Below are 15,569 nucleotides of genomic sequence, written 5' to 3' on the forward strand. Positions count from 1 at the left end.
TGTGAAGGTGATTTTTATTCCAGACCCGAAAGATTAGCAGATCCACAGATGCCACGTAATGGTTTGTCTTCCGCACTTGGCTCCATCAATGGTATAGATACCAGCTGTTTTGCAGAATATGGATTTAACTTGAGGGAGGGTCAGCGCAGAGATTCCAGCTGCCACCGTTGCAGGTAAGGAGTTGAGAAACCAAAGAAAGAGAGGGCAAGATTTTAGCACCGCGACAGAGACAGTGGATAGAAACTGGGACTGGCCGTCGAAGTCAACCAGAGGTCTTTACCGGCAGCGCCTCTTGGCTCATGGCCGGAACAAAGTCTGCAAAAAAAGGTAGTCAAATCTGACTTTTGGCAGTCAAATGTTATGCCCCTCGTCCAGCATCTGGTTCCAGCCCTTCGCAGATCCTCTGCAGGTGCAAGTGCTTGTAATGCGGCTCCGAAGGCCCGTAGAGTGCCGAAAGAGGAATTCGTAGTCCGCCAAAGTGGTTGAAGAGCGTGGTTGATGCGGCCATGGGACTTGGCTGGTCAGGTGGGTGTTGACTGCCTGATGCAGGAGTTCGCTGGCATCTCGTTGAGCACGCCGACATGACCCGGGCGGTCAAACGTGAAGTCTATTTTGTAGAAGCTGACGCGCCCGGTCATGGCCAGCCAGGTGTGGACCCTTCTTCGCGGAAGCGGTCCATCAGCAGCAGCTTCAGTCCGAAGGATTGAACTGTCCGCTATCGCGGTAGAAAGGACCCCCAGCCTTCACTGCACAACCTTGACCAAGTTCTTGATGATCTTCTGGGCTTCCTTCCGATTTCGGGTGAATTGAGTCCCTTGGTTACTCCGGGTACAGCTTCGTCCCTTAGAATCTACGCTGCTGGTGTCGTCGATGAAAATGCTTCGCCATGTTCTTGGACGCCATCTTGCTCTAGGAGTTTCTTCTGAGCTTGGATGTTTTTCAGATTCTTTGTGCTAAAAGTGCGTCCATCTTTTCTGGAAATGGGAAAAGATGAATACATTATTGCTTGGAAGTTGTTGGGTCTCGAACCTTAAGCTTCGTGGGAGGTGGTGTCCAACTCTGGTAAGCTTCAGATGTTTGTGGACTAAGCAATTCCCACCAGCCGTGCCAACAGAAGCTGATGGGAATTGTTGTCCATGAATATCTGAAGTGCCAGAGTTGGACACCACCCCCGGCTTAAGCTTCAATAAACCAGGGGTGGGCAATTATGGCTTTTTCCATGGGGCCGCGTAAGAAACCAGAAAAAAATATTGTGGAGGGCCGGGCCAAAAGGCCGATCTCAATTCTGCATAATAGGGGCTGATAAGTGACAGACAGGTGCACAGATCAACTTGGAATCAATGGCAACAGTTCTGCATACAACATCATTTTGGCACAAGATTCTACAGGCTTGACTCTACTCCTGCATAGTTGTCCACTGTGACAATCTCTCAAGCAAGTGGGGAGACTTAAGTCCCTTTGACCTACTTTTTTTTTTTTTCATCGACTGGTGCTTTTTTGAAAGCCCCACAGAAGCCGGTTGCTTCTGGTTGCCGGCTTCAAGTGGAGAACTTCTCGCCTCCCCAGCAAGGCGGCGGAGGGGGGGGGGGGGGGGGCGAAGCGGCTTTTGAAAGCCCGCGAGAAGCCGGCAGCCAAGGCAACCAGCCTATGCGAGGGCTTTCAAAGACACCTCAGCCTCCCCAGCAAGGCAGGGGGGCTAGTCAGGAGGGTCTCATCTGGTGGTGGGCGGATGTGGCCCATGCTGGCTGCTTGTAATGCCTCCAGGTCTGCAATACAAACGGACTCTGTATAGTTGATCCGTAGTGTTTATGGAGAAGCGTCAAGAGTTAACTAAAGTTTGGCAAAGCTCGGTTCTGACATAAAACCCGGCATTTCCCACCCTGTGATCCCCTCCCATTTTTCTCCAGGAGAAATACTTGACAGATAGTTAGTTGGTGACAGAGAGAGCCACCTGGTTAGTTGGTGACAGATGGTGACAGAGAGCCACCTGGCTTCCTGCCCCCACGAAATAACAGAAACAATCCCGGTTCTCATGAGACCAGAGTGTCAGGGGAAGCCTAGTTATCTACAAAGTGTGTGAAGTCATAAAGTAAAGATCAAAGGAGGAGGAGAAGAAAAGAAGGAGGAGGAGGAATTGGATTTATATCCCCCCTTTCTCTCCTATAGGAAACTCAAAGGGGCTTAAAACCTCCTTGCCCTTCCCCCCTCACAAATGTAAACACCCTACTTGAGGTAGGTGGGGGCTGAGAGAGCTCAGAAGAACTGTGATCTATCTCCAAGGTCACCCAGCTGGCACATGTGTTAGAGTGCTAAGCTTAATCTGAATTCCCAGATAAGCCCCTCCACAGCTCAGGGCTGGCTGAGTGGGGAATCAAACCCGGGTTCCTCCAGATTAGGGTAATACACCTGTTTAACTAATACTCCTACGCCTACTGCTACTCCAGTGACCCCAGATGGAAGTGAAAAAACATATAGCAGGCTGGTCACTATATTATATCTTTGAGCAGTTACACATTGAAGTAAGAATGCATCTCAATCCACCTAGATACAATTCCCCCCCCTGACAAAAGTGCTTACATCAAAGAGGCAGTCAACTTACGGGCAACTTTAGAGTTCTGAGGGTGGTTTTGCCATTGCCTGGGCCCTGGGTGTAGCAGCCCTGGACATCCTGGTGTAGGAGCAGCAGTGGCTGTGAGGGAGGTTAAGAGCTCGTGTATCTAATCTGGAGGAACCGGGTTTGATTCCCAGCTCTGCCGGGGCCTGAGCTGTGGAGGCTTATCTGGGGGAATTCAGATTAGCCTGTGCACTCCCACACACGCCAGCTGGGGACCTTGGGCTAGTCACAGCTTCTCGGAGCTCTCTCAGCTCCACCTACCTCACAGGGTGTTTGTTGTGAGGGGGGAAGGGCAAGGAGATTGTCAGCCCCTTGGAGTCTCCTGCAGGAGAGAAGGGGGATATAAATCCAAACTCTTCTTCTTCTTCTAGGTAGTCTCCCAACCAAGTACAAACTGGGGCCAACCCTGTTTAGCTTGTGATGTCTCACGAAAGTGGGCTAGCCCACCCAGGTCTGGGCGCACCGATTATTAGGACCAACATTCAAACTGATTTTTGAGAATCAGGAAATCATCTTGTATTTCATCTTAGGCCTATTGTGTGTGGTAGAGGAAGGCTCCACCATGGCCTAGGTATTGTAGGAGGCGAACCTTTACATTCGGATACAGGATTGACTAGCAGTTCCCAGCCCTTCCAGCATGGCCAATTGGCCATGCTGGCCAGAGCTGCTGGAACATAAACTATAACTTTATCTTGAGATGGAAGGTCTTCTACTACTGATCTTAGTATCAGTGTGAGACCGCAGCCCCAGAATAAAGCGACCTGTAGTTTTTCTTCAAAAAACATAAGACTTTATTGAGGACTGAGGCATGTGAGGGATAGACGAATTCTGGGGAATACAGAAAGAGCCAAACCTGTGCTTAGAACTGGGGCAAAACACTCTGGAACATAAAGCTTGGCTTAGAGCCTTTAGATTTTGGCTCCGCCTTCACCACCTGCCGTCCGAATCACTTCCCTTTGTCTCATTGATACTACAGGACACGAGGGCTAACCCTGGTTTTCTCCTGCCTCTGCCTATTGAATCACTCTACCCTACCGTCCCTACCCGTAGCTGCATTATTAATAGGCTCAGAGGATGCGCTTTTAGATCTAGAATTTGCAAATTTGTATCTAGCAGCCAAAGTCGAACCTGTTTCCTCCATCACAACTCCTAATCCCATTTGAGCAGAGACATATGGCCTACCACGGGTGGTGCGTAACCTTTGGCACTCCAGATGTTATGGACTACAGAAAATTCCCATCAGCCCCTGCCAGCATGGTCAATTGGGCCATGCTGGCGAGGGCTGATGTAAATTGTAGTCCATAACATCTGGAGATGCCAAAGGTTCTACCACGCCTACTACCTCCATATCTTAACGTAACCTATCACGCCAAGAAGAGCCCCTACCAATAAGTGCTGCTTTAACGTTATGCCCTCTGGCCCTATTATTAAAGGGTAGGTTCAACCAATTTAGACAAATCCTTAAAGGCCTAGCAGTTGCAAACTCTATGTGGTTGAAACCCTGACCTTACCAACTCCTGCAAATTGCACCAGATTTGATAACATCAGATCTAAATATACTAACCTACATTTTGCATTTCCAATCTGGGCTGCCTGATCTGAGCCAGGCTTATCTCCTCATTGCTTAAACCACTCAGACCCCGGTCTTTGTGAAGAGATCGCCAATTTCACTGTGGAGATAGTTGAGAGTTCCCAGTAGAACGTATTTGTTGTGCTCCCCGTGGGGCCTTTTATCTATCATGTATCCATGCAATTGTTCCTAACCATGTAACTCTTTTCTGACTATGCCAATAAAGCAGCTTATGCATGTATGTATGAAAGAGCCTAACTCCAAACCTGGCTGTTCTTGCAATCTCAAGGCTTACCAAGCCAAGAGGCAGTTACAGTAAGATAACAAAGGGAAGAATACCAACATTCAAATGCAGAGTTACCATTACAAAGGACAGGGGCTTGGCCACACCTTCGAGAGATGGGGCTGCATTTTATCTTTGTTTCCTGGAAAGCTGGAAGGGGGAGGGGGAGTGAGCCAGGGGGCCCATCCTGACAATATGATGGCAGCACAAAATAAAAGAAATTAGGGAGTCTGAGCTGAGAGAATGTTACACAGGACGTAATGAGAGCCAGCGTGATGCAGTGGTTAAGAGCAGGTGGATTCTAATCTGGAGAACCGGGTTTGATTCCTCCACTCCTCCACCTGAGTGGCAGAGGCTTATCTGGTGAACCAGATGTGTTTCCGCACTCCTACATTCCTGTTGGGTGACCTTGGGCTAGTCACAGTTCTCTCGGGACTCTCTCAGCCCCAGTGACCTCACAAGGTGTCCTGATGTGGAAAGAGGAAGGGTCCAGTCACCTTGAGTCTCCTTATAGGAGAGAAAGGGGGGGTATAACCCAAACTCTTCTTCTTCTTCTATAATGACAAGAACTAGCTTCCAGGTAGACCTGCTGGACTGAGAGGGAAGCTAAAAGATTGCATGAGGAGAGCGAAGGTAAAAGACTGCAGGAATACAGGAGCACAGATGGTCTGAAGGACAAAGCAGGGCGAGTTGGCCCACCAGCCCAGACAGCTGTAGTTCTGGGAGATCTCCAGCCCACACCTGGTTGCTGGCAAACCTCCAGGAAGGTCCTCAAGTTAGGGATTTGAGCTCCCACCATAGCGGTGTTTTATATGCATATAAAAAACCCTTTTATTAGGCATGAGAATCCATATAACAGCCAACATTGTCCAAACAAGTATCCCATAAGCATGAGAAACCATCGCAGGTAATCATTTTCCCAAAGTTTCTATAAGGAACCTATTGCTAAGCAAAAGTTAAAATCTCGGAGGTATGGAATTGTTTTAGTAGAAGCTGTAATCTTCCCCACCGTAGAAGTATTCATTAAAAGATTACAGGGACAAAAAGAGCAAAAAAAGTCTGGTCCTAGATCCCTCGCATTTGGGGCAGTCCCGAGGCAATATATGTTCCATCGGGTTTGAATCGCTGTGATAATGACGAGGACATTTCCGCTCTTGCAGGTCGCATTTTTCGGAACCTTCCTTGTAGCATAGAGCAGGGGCTCCACCTATAGTTCCGGGGCTTCCAGAACTGGATACAGCTCCCTCTTCAACCTCTGGAGCAGGCCTTCTTGTTTCTTGGTCTTGATAAGACGCCAAGATGCCGTTCTTTGGGTCATAAGAACCCAGCAATCCTTCGTTTCTCAAAAAAGCTGAAGACAGCAGGAACGTGACCAATTACAGCCCCGCTAAAAGAGGGAAGGGGATTACTGCCCTCAATCAGCACCTATGCTCCAGACGAAAGACACGCCATGAGAGGGTAAAGCTTGCGGTTGGCAGAAGAATGGGGAGGTATGACGATGCCAGCAAACCTTGCTGGGCTACGGTATCCCAAGGCAGCAGAGGTGTTGTTAGTTAGATCGAGGTAACCAAGGCCTGTGCCATGCATGGCTTGGTTCACGGAAAAGCTGGGGAAAGATGCCAAAGGGACCATAAATTAAAGCTGCGATTCTTAATGGCGACTCCAAGCTTCGAGAAGAGCCCAGAAGCGGAGCTGGTAGATTGTTCTTATCCGGGTGATATTTACAGCCCCTTGGAAAAACACAAAAGTTTGTGTGTGCTTTTGCCTTTTATGTGGAAAAAAAAAAAAAAAACATTGATTTTAATAGCAGGAGCCCCTGAGCTGGAAGCTTCCATAAGGGCTTCCTAATAAAAACAGAATTGAAAAATTCACCCGGCACCCGGCTTTAACGGGGCGTAATGTCGTGATTCTCGGGCTGTACAAGTATAAGGCAAATAAGCCCGGCTAGCCTGGAGGGTCTGTCTAGGAAGGGAAACACAGGATCAGGAAAGATCCGGGTTATTTACTCCCACCCCTACCTCCCAAATTAAATGTTGTTTGGTCACCCCTTCTGGGGGGGAAGTAAGGTAGCCACAGGTTACGGTTGGCAACAAGTTGTGGCTGGTTCCCCTCTGTGTTTTGATCAGACATGAGTTCTCAAGTTCCCCTTACTTGATTTCGAATACCTTTAATGGCATATAAGTAGTTTAACATTAACATTTCAAGATAATAACAGCCTTTACAACTTCTGTGGACGAAGTTAAAATAACACCATTTTAAAAAATTTAGCCACCGCTTCCAACAGCTTCAGAAGTTGTGGCTGTTTAAAAGATATATAACCTTCTGTTCATCTGCTGTAATGCCTTCTTCTTCCATGCAGGAAGGGGATTATGTGCTTCTTCCTACCTATCTCATAAAAAAGGACAATCCAACAGCATATGAGATACTGCTTCCACAGGACCCATGCCACCAATGGGCATTTCCTTTCTTTATGTGGGATTCCAAGGTGAAGCGTCCATAGGCTAAAGGAAGAAGGCAGGGCATTACACCTAGCTAAGGTGGATTTCGCTCTGCACTTCACCGGCCTCCCAACCATAGGAGATAAAGGTACCTGGCTACAATTAATCTATCCACAGGTATTCCTTCTAGAAAGATCAGGGAACAGGTTTTATTAGCTTCACCTCTATAGCATCTGTTGGAAACTCTCTATCAAAAGTCTCTTCCTTGATAGCCCCATAGACCTCCTGCTCTGATAGCATTAATATTAACGTTCCCCCTTTACTTCCTGTCTGCGTGGTTGCCAGTTCTAGGTTGAGAACATTCCTGGACACTTGGGGGGGGGGGTTGGGACTCCAGGATCGGCGTCTAATCGCCACAGAGCCCACTCCCTCCAGGAGAGCTGATCTCTGCAGTTATTTGGCAAACAGCTGTAATTCCTTGGGATCTCCGTCCTCACCTGTCCGCTGGAAACCCTATTTGGGCACTGCGGACTCCAGCCACCAAGTTACAACCTCCTTTACTGGTCAAATTCACAACCATTCCAAATGGCATCAAAGCACAACTTGAAACCTGGATTGGTGTAAATTCTCGAGAAGCGTGGCCCCTTCATTTGCGCTCTTTTCTTTGACACAATTTGACTCCAAAAGCGGTTCTCTAGGCGGCTTTTGTGGGGTCCAAAAAATCTCTTGCTCGCCAAGCTTCCAGGAAGTCAGTTGAAGCGCTCTTCGGCGCTCTCCAAGCGTCATCTCCCTCATTGCCCGTCTTCACCCCCTCAATTATTTATCATTTAAAAAAAAGAAAATCTGTTTTCCTTACAAGGCAAATTGCATAACTCCGTGATCTCCTCCGCTCGCCTCGGGTGAGGGCTGGAGGCAAGGCATCACAACAAAGACATCCGTCCTCTTCCTCGTAACAGCTCAAGAGTTCCAGCTGTGTCCCATCTTTTTAAAAATTGTTTTTAAAAGGCCGAGGGGGAAAAAAAAAAACCTTTGCAATCAAATGTACATCGGCGCTGCGAGGCAATTAATGGGAAATGCAGGAAATGCAGGACTTGGTAGAGATGCCCGGAAAGATAGAAGGACTCAAGTCGTTTTTAATCTCCCTCGGCCTGGGGTTTGTGCTGCTCCGATAGCGGAATGACTGCAGCCCAGGGCCACAACACGATGTCGCACTCTCTTGCCAGGCAGTGCTGTTTCGACTGGGTTATCTGACTGCCCTCAGTTATCTGGCTGCCCGGGGGGCCCTGGCTTTCCATCTTCGAATCTGCAGGGAGATTGGGGCTCAGCTTCATGATAAATAACTGAGAATTGGAATTGCCGGAGGGGTCTCGGAGGTAGAGGTGAAACTGAAGGTGGGCATAAGGGTGACAATCGGGGGTTAAGTACTAAAAGGAAAGGTGCGGGGGCTCCAATCCATCACAAAACTATATCCTTGAGACTTTGCAGCCGCCTTCTTTCAAATGTTGTGTGCCTAGCCGTGGGTGAACAGGAGGGTGCTTTGGGAAGGGAAAAACCACCTCTGCACACGCTCATTTTGCAAATGTCCAGTAGGGAACGAAGTTCTAATTCTCTCACTAGCACGAGGGATCACTTCACAAGGCGTGCAGTCCGCCCCACCCCTTTCCTATTTATTTTTTTATTGGTTGAACTTATATACCACCCTCCTCCGGAGGGCTCAGGGTGGTGAACAACAAAACAAAATAGAGCACATAACCAAAGACTAAAATCCGGTAAATATTAATTAAATTGGCTCTATATAAAATAAAATAACCCCACCCCATTAAAACGCAGCATACTCAAACCAACATAATAGATGGCGCCTACTATCAATCCCCTAAAAACCAGAAGGAGGGGGGAGCGGCAGGATCCGCTGATGTTACAGATGTTACAGGGTTCTAGTACTTCCCATTTCTAAAACCTTTTTAAATAATTTGATTTATAAGCTGCCCTTCCCCTGACAAGCTAAGGGGAACTTGCGACAATTAAAACAAAATATTTTATTGGATTTGATCTCCCGCCCTCCCTGGCCATGTTAATACATACATCCAAGGTGCCTTAATCGTTCTAAAATGGAGGAAGGCGTATAGGGGTCAAAGGGGGCCTAGATCTCATGGCATGCCGTCGCTGCCCTCAACCATAGGCCTGGCCGATCAACTCCTTCTCACAGACCCTACAGAACTGTCACAAATCCCACAAAGCCCGGGTCTCTTTGGACAGAGCATTTCTCCAGGCTAAGAGGAGGAGGAGGAGGAGTTTGGATTTATATTTTTTTTATTTTTTTATTTATGTTTCAATTTATTATACCGCCCCATCCCCGGAGGGCTCTGGGCGGTGTACAGCACAATACCTATCATATACAAGTAAAATAACTAAAACCATTAAAAGCAGCAATAGAAAAGACTAAGTATAAAGACTAAATCTTGTCCTGTAGGAGACTCAATGGGGCTTACGATCTTCTTGCCCTCCCTCCCTCCCTCCAAACACCCCATGAGGTGGGTGGGGCTGAAAGAAGATGCTGAGAATATAAGTGGGCGGGCCAGGAAGTGCCCCCCGCCCGCCCAGGACTCCGATTGCCCACTGAAGATTTGCTTGATGATTCAGGGTTGTTGTTGTTGTTTTAAAAAATGTCGCTTTGGCAACTGGTGCCACCACAACACAAGGATCTGCACTGTGTCCCTGCAGTTAAGCCGTGGCAATCGTTCTGTGGCTGGATCCACCTCATGTGGTGGCCATTTTCTTGCTGCGCCCACTATGCCGCGTCAGCATTCCAGATGTGCCCACGGGGTCTTGGAAGTTCTTGGTTCTTGAGCCAGAAGGGTTGGAATTTGGCAGAATTATTGCTACCGGAGCGCCCACCTGTTTGCCAGAACTTCCCTTATCTCTGGCAGCCAGGATCATCTCTGGCTCCGTTACCGAGGCCCCCGCGCCTGGCAACTGTACACCCTGCTGTGCAGACACAACTCTCTGGTTGACGGGGATGAATTTTTCATGCAGTCACTCGAAAAGGGCCTGAATAATTTACAGGTCAAGACGGTGGGGGAGGCAGAAGGGACAAAGGAGCTCGCCAAAGGGAAAGCCAGCAGGCAAAGACGGCCCGGATATTTAGCCAAGGTGTTTCTCCTGGCAACGTCTTTCTGAAATAGACTTGACACATCTCAAGCGTTTTAGCGGCTTTCTTGGGATCCCTAGACAAAAATCTAGCAGAGTGTAGTCTAGCGTGGTGCTTGGACCAGTAAGACACGGGTTTGAATCCCCAGCTCGGTCAAGAATCTCACTGGAGGTCTTGGGCTCAGCCCCTCTCTTTTTGTCCTAACCTACTTTGCAGGGTTGTTGTGAGGAAGAGCTACATACATTACCCTGAACTCCTTGGAGAAAGGATAGATGAATAAAAAGAAAATCAATCTTGGGTCAAGGCCACTTCTGTGTCTTGTAAGCCCCACCTCTGGAGCCACAGGGCGCAGCGAAACACGTCCACTGACCTGTCAATCGTTACTAGGCCCCACCCCAGCTTTCTAAGCCCCACCCTGGCTCTCCAGGCACCTCCCCTTAGCCCTTGAGCTCCACCCCCTTTAAATCTGAAGTTCTGTATCAATACTGTCCCTTCTTCCCCAGCTGACTAAACATTTCCGTATTTATATTATCAAGGGCTAGACCCATGAAGTTGATTACACTATACCTGACCTACCTCACAGGATGGTTGTGGGGATAAAGTGGAGGAAATTAAAAAAAAACACTATATGCTTTTCTTTGGGGGAAAGGCCAAGATGAACATGTCATCAATCACAGTAAAGTGCGTTTTTATCCCACCTTTTCCCCAAGAACCCCAGATTCCCTCTTTCACACTTGTCCTCCCGCTACGTGCCACTGTCAGCCACGCCTCCTCACCCTGCAGGGTAGACTCATTCCCCCAAGTCCCTCACAAAGGGAATCCCAACTAGAGATATTGCAGCAATTAATTGTCAGCAATTAATACCCATCAGTGTTCACATAGTGACTTTCTAAGTGAAGCACTTTGCTAATATCGACTCAGTCACTCGTACAACATCCCTGCAAGATTGGCCACAGTCATCACAGTATGGTGGCTAAAAGGCGGAGTCCTTGATTCAAATCTCATTTCTGCCACCAGTTCATTAGGTGGACTTTGGGAAGCCGCTGTTTCCCCCCTTAGTAATGCTGTTTCCCCCCTATAGTAATGCTGGCCTACCTCACAGGGAACTACACATTTGAATGCCACTTTTCATTATGAAGATGTGTCGATAACCTCAAAAGGCTTCATAGGGGGATTGGGTGGTACCTGGAGGAAAATCTTACTAATAGCTGTTGGCTACAGTAGCTCAATAAATCCTCCATTTTCAGAGGCAGGCTACCCTTGAATACCAGATGCTGGAGGTCAAACTTAAAGTCAGCCCACTGTCATTTATGTCCTGGTTTTGGGCTTCAAAGAGGTGTCTGGCAAGCCAAAGAAAGGTCCAGACTCTACATAGAGCTCTCTTATTTTTAACAATTTTGACTTATTTTCTTAATGGGAAGAGGTCCACTGACAGCCACAACTCTTTAACAGTCAATGGAACCTCCATGTTTAGGGGCAGTCTACTTTCTCAGGATACCTAATATTACAAGTTGGGGACCCCCCCCCCCAAAAAAAAAAACAGCCATTAGCCTCGAGGCCAGGAGACTCTCCATACTCAGTGGTAGGTAACAAATGTCAGGGATAAACCACTACGGAAGGCCGTCGACATCTCCCTTGATTGGACGGACCTTTGGTCTGAGCCTGCAGAATCGATCTGGCATTGCAATGCAGCGGCAATGAAGCAGTAAATGAGCGCAAGATCTTTGCGTGGCAGGAATCACACTCCATGTGAATGCACCTGACGCACAGGTATGGTGTGGCAGAGGTCCAGCCTTCTGGAAAACCTGGCCCGAATCGCCAGTTCAGGTCACATTTGGAAGGAAGAGCCCAGCTCTGCGAGAGCCCAGCTCCAGAGCAGCATAAAATGTCAGCGTTAATGAGCCAATTAGTTACACCATAACAGGCTGGCGCATAAATCAAAAATAGCATACTGGCATCCCATTGCAACTCCGCTGCCTTGGTTTTGTGAGTCCAACGCCGGCCGGCCTGAAAAAAACACCTGCAGGGTCCCCCAAAATCAGATCTGGGAAGAAACTATGACCCAGGCCTCCAATTTAATGTGCATTTCATTTATACTGTGCGGCAGTTATTTGGGGCAATTTATATTAGTTGGCGGTTCTTTTGGGCCGTGGTAGAAAGGCCGATGACCAGCAGGGCTATGCCGAGCACGGCTTGCTGCGGCCAATCCTCCACGATGCCAGATGCGCACAGTGCAAAACCATGCGGTGCAACAGAATAGTGCCCCTGAGTATGTACAAAGTATTCTTTCCCACTTCATCGAGTAACTGCAATCAGCCACTAGATTTTTTAAAAATAAACTCCAGGCTATGAATTGCTATCTTATTAGCCTGGAAATGAAACTGGCGTGATTCATTAGCAAGCCATTAGATCAGGGGTAGGGAACCTGCGGCTCGAGAGCCGTATGCGGCTCTTCTGCCCTTGCACTGCGGCTCCATGAGCCGAACCGCCAGCTCCTTTGCCCGCCTCTGCAGGCAGCAGGGCGGGCGCGATTCAACGGCCCGCCAAGCCGGCTGGGCCACACCGCTGGCTTCCCCACCCGCCTGCTAGAGCGGGGCGGGCACTGTCCCAGCGGCCGGCGAGGCCGAGCTGCTGGCCCCATCCTTGCCCGCCCTGCAGGCAGCAGGGCGGACGCATCCATGCGCTTCTCAGAATGAGAAGAGTAAAAGGTAAAAAAACCCCAATATATATAGTTATCTTTATTTTAAATGTCAAAAATTATTTGCGGCTCCAAGTGTTTTCTTTTCCCGTGGAAAATGGGTCCAAATGGCTCGGTTTGAGAGTTAAAGGTTCCTACCCCTGCATTAGATCTACAACCGGAAGAGGAGAAAAAATGTTTCAGTTGCTAAGCAGTGATCCGCCCTTTTGTGCAACGTTTGCTGAACACGTTTGGCAGGCAAACGCCAGCATTACTCCACACAGCTACCTGGTTTCCCTTTCTAATGAACTGAGCAACCCGGTCAGGAATCTGAGAAATACACATGTTTTGACATGCGCAGATTCCGGCGGTTTCCTCCCTTCCTATTGTACATGTGTTCTTTTTCGTGCGCTTGTTTTGGTGAATCTTGCAGGCAGAGAAATCAGGCAGGAGAGATCTGAACTGGGAGGGATTTTAACAGAGGCGCCGCAAAATCTGTTGTTTCGGTTGCCAAGGGGAGGAGAGAGCACATTTCCAAGCTGTAAGAAATCAAAGAAGAACTTGGCGTTTTGTCCCCTTCGGAGCTTGAGTTATTATTTGAGTGACTGAGTTCTCTCAGGGCTTGGGTTTGAGGCATCTGGACTGATCAAGGAGATGGTCTCTGGGCATGTGTAGAGTGTGTTCTCTTTTCACGCGTATCTATTCCCAAAATCAGATGGAAGGGCATGAGGCTCAGATGGGAAGCCTTCCAGGTTGGCTGCCACCACTGGGGGCCGGGGGGGGGGGGGGATTCTGATATTTGAAGTCAACATCTCTTCCTCCAAAGATGTTTCTCTTCCCAAACGGGACTTCTGCAAAGCACGCCCACTCCTCTGGGCAGCCAAGCCCCGGTTCGTTTAACAAAAGGCCGCTGCTCCTGAGCGTGTGCAAAGTGTTTTCACAAGAGTGAAGAACAACCTTTTTTTTAAAAAAAAAGGAGCGTGCCTGAGTTAAGAAACCTTTTGGGTTTTTTTCCAGAAAAAAACTTTTTACAGTCCGCAGAGAGACAGCAAAGAGAGACACGTCCCAGATGCATTACTGTTTTCCCCGCTGCCTGGCGAGTGGGGCGCCTCGTCAAGGGGGGCGGCGGAAAATGCTGAGCGGTTCCCACCCCCCGCCCCCGGCTGAACGCGCGCCCCTCTTTGCTTCGCCTCCATCCGCCCTCCTGCTTACCTGATCTGGGTCCTCCAAGACGTCCCGCCAGCCGTGGGGTTCAAATGGGACGGGGACGGGGGGGGGGGAGTTCCCCTTCGGAATTGCAAGGATTTCGCAGCGCCTCCCCCTCCCCCGGGACAGAGAGTGGCCAAACTCCTCCACCCTGACCCCCACCCCAAAAAACCCTTTCAAATATACACACACACACACACACACACACACACCCTTAAGGTGCGTCTGCAGAGCTCCGGCCGCCCCCCCGGGCCGCGCAGTCCGAGGCTGCAACCCGACCCCTTCTGGTCTCTTGCAAGGCGGGGCGGGGAGCAAAAAGTTTCAAATCCTGCCTGCATTTGGGGCGGGGCCCGGAGAGGGGCGGGCTCCCGGCGCAGCGGCCAATGGCGACGCAGAGCCGCATGCGAAGCAGCCAACGGGCGGAGAGGGGAGGGCCCCCCGTTGCCATCCGAAAGGGGCGGGGGGCAGAGGAAGGAGGCCAGCCTGTCGGGGAGGGGGGTCTGCGGGAGGGGCTCCGCCGCGGGGCCAGGAGAGCCGAGGTGGGGGAGGGGGTCCTAACCCTAACCCCCCCCCCCGCACATCTGCAAGCGGGCACGGAAGACTCGCTCTCGCTAAGTTGCCCCCACCTGCCCCGCCGCCTCCCTTTCGGCGCCAGATGTGCGCCCCGCCCCGCAGACAAGCCGCGAGCCAGATGTTGCGCGCAGAGTTCGAGAGCTCCTTCTGCCAGGGTCCCTCCCTGGGGGTCCCTCTCCTGGTTTCCTCTGCTCCACCTCCCTCCCTACCCCTGCCCCGGTTCTTCGGGAGGGGATCCACTCCCGGCCTGGCTGCTCCCTCGCCTGGCCCGGGCGTCCGAAGCGCAGGAAGAGCGAGGCCGGCTGGCTCTTTGGCGAGAGAAACCGGGCGGAGAGCCAGGCTGACAACCTCCCGGCGGGACCCTGGACATAGGGCTGCCAGATTCTGAAGAAGAAGAGTTTGGATTTAGTACCCCCCCCCGACAAACTCCTTTTCCCCCCTCCCACAATAAGCACTCTGTGAGGTGGGAGGGGCTGAGAGAGCTCCGAAAAACTGTGACTAGCCCAAGGTCAACCCAGCAGGGCAAAACCTTAGTAACTTCAAAGGAACTCCTGGAAAAGGAAGAAGAAGGGTTTGGATTTATATCCCCTCTTTCTCTCCTGTAAGGAGAGACTCAAAGTGGGCTTACATCTCCTTTTCCTCCCCCCCCCCACCCAAACACCCTGTGGAGGTCTGATCTAGGCCCAAGGTCACAATAGCTGGCATGTGTTGGAGTGGCTGGGCAAGCCAATCTTGGGTCACTGGGAGATAGGCCTCCTCCATAGCTCAAGTGGCAGGAGCAGGGAATTCTCAAACCCGGTTCTCCGTGGGATTAGGAGCACACTCTGCTTTTAACCACTACGCCACACTGGTCTCGGAAGCGTTTGGGGATGGAGTATGGGAGCACAGGGACATCAGTGACAGTTCTCAGGCCAGAGAGTGAACTCCTCCTCCAAAAAAAGCATCCCATTTCTCTCTCGAGGGGACTTGAGTTACTTTCTTGGGATTTTTATTCTGTCCCTTGGAAGCCAAAGGCTGCAAGGTCAGGGCGGTTCACAGTGTAATCTTAACCAATAAACAA

The 15,569-nt window shown here is 49.9% G+C and overlaps 1 pseudogene; it reads right to left on the reverse strand.

Annotated features, from left to right (window-relative positions):
- Nucleotides 1-351: 351 nt before the first annotated feature.
- On the reverse strand, nt 352-14,112 carry LOC125432697 (annotated as a pseudogene).
- Between the last annotated feature and the right edge of the window lie 1,457 nt (nt 14,113-15,569).

This window comes from Sphaerodactylus townsendi, linkage group LG05 (assembly GCF_021028975.2).
Source record: "Sphaerodactylus townsendi isolate TG3544 linkage group LG05, MPM_Stown_v2.3, whole genome shotgun sequence".
Taxonomy (NCBI): domain Eukaryota; kingdom Metazoa; phylum Chordata; class Lepidosauria; order Squamata; family Sphaerodactylidae; genus Sphaerodactylus; species Sphaerodactylus townsendi.